This window comes from Arachis ipaensis, chromosome B06 (assembly GCF_000816755.2).
Source record: "Arachis ipaensis cultivar K30076 chromosome B06, Araip1.1, whole genome shotgun sequence".
NCBI classification, from domain to species: Eukaryota; Viridiplantae; Streptophyta; class Magnoliopsida; order Fabales; family Fabaceae; genus Arachis; species Arachis ipaensis.
Genome location: NC_029790.2, coordinates 115,668,542 through 115,668,825, shown reverse-complemented (window position 1 = coordinate 115,668,825; position 284 = coordinate 115,668,542).

Below are 284 nucleotides of genomic sequence, written 5' to 3'. Positions count from 1 at the left end.
AGGGGCAGCAACTTTGTTAAATTTTGGTCAGCATATAACTAGCAAAGAAAAGTAAGTCATTAGATGAAATCTTACACCAATCTCACACTATTAAAACCATCATTGATGACTATTTGATGGCTACAATTCACAAAAGTTGCTAGCCCTAACATTTTTTTTTTTAATCACAACAACTACACATATCAACTAATGGAGTCAGCTTTAATGAAATCAAAAAAAAAAATAAATAAAAAAATTAACGGAATAAAAATAAAAAAAAAACTTACATGCAGATATATTGATTG